Genomic DNA, 1,232 nt, shown 5'->3' on the forward strand with positions numbered 1-1,232 from the left:
ATTTCAGTAAGTGTGTTCAATACTTTTTCCCTGTGCCATTCCACATTATTACAAATAACTTCATTTCTTTGTATGTATGGATCACTTGGGTTGTTACCGACATCTGGTGAAAATTTCATGTCATTAGCACCTCTAGTAACATATTTACTGAGAAAAATGTTGACGTGTTCAATACTTATTTTACCMGCTGTACATGCTGACCTCAGCCCTGACATTTTAAGCTGTTTTATTCTGAGAGTTGTCATTTCGACTCATAAATATTGTTTGCTCATTTTATTGAAGTCATTGTGGTTCTTCTGGCAGAAGCCAGCCCTGCCTCCTCCGTCTGCCCTTTCTGATTTTTGTCAATAAGACACCTCATAGAGAAACGAACTTTTCATTCAGGCATTTGATCAACCCTGCGGTCAGATTCTTGTTCTGCTTTGTTTGAGGGCTCAATAAACAGCTGATGTATTTTATGAGATCTAAAAGAGATATTGATGTAGGTCATTATCATGTAAATTACTTGTAGAACATCTATTTGGTTTCAGAGGTCATAATTAACTGATCTGCATTTGAAGCGAAGCAAATGCATTGCTGCAATTCTTTTGCAACCAATTTAATATTATATATTCAGCAAAAACGTTTTTGTTTAACTTACTGACAATACATTTTGCTGATTTATATGTTTGTTTGTTGTTGTTTTTTTACTTTCRTTTATTAGCTGCAAATCATTTCTACCAGCTCTCAACTCTTGAGCATTAAAGTTCAGAGAAATAATTTTCAAGACTTTTTTATTTTCCATTTYTCACCCGTGAGCAGACAAACTTATCAAGGCCGATCAGACTTCCTGTGATTACTGTTTGATGACTCACAATAGTCAAAARGTTTTGTTTATTTTTACCTCCAGAGTCTGATTTTAAAAGTGGAATAGTTTATTTTAAATAAATCTACAAAGATCATGCTTTAAAAGGAACAGTAATTATAGTTTTAGAATTTTTTTTTTGGTTGATGATTAACACAGTATCTATAAATCTATTGTGCCTCCAAATCGGTTAAACCATATGACAAGATGCTAACTTTGTTCAACAGGTCAGCGGAGCTGAGAGACCAGACCAGGAGACAATGATGAAAAGGTAAGTGAGTTTATTTTACAGTGCTGGTGAGATTCGGGACGTYTTGAGGTTTTCCTGGTGGTGTGGAGCGTGGATCAGAGGAGGGGTTCCAAGTGGTATGTTTCTTCAGGCAGAGTG

Source organism: Austrofundulus limnaeus, unplaced genomic scaffold, assembly GCF_001266775.1.
Source record: "Austrofundulus limnaeus strain Quisiro unplaced genomic scaffold, Austrofundulus_limnaeus-1.0 Scaffold0, whole genome shotgun sequence".
Taxonomy (NCBI): Eukaryota; Metazoa; Chordata; class Actinopteri; order Cyprinodontiformes; family Rivulidae; genus Austrofundulus; species Austrofundulus limnaeus.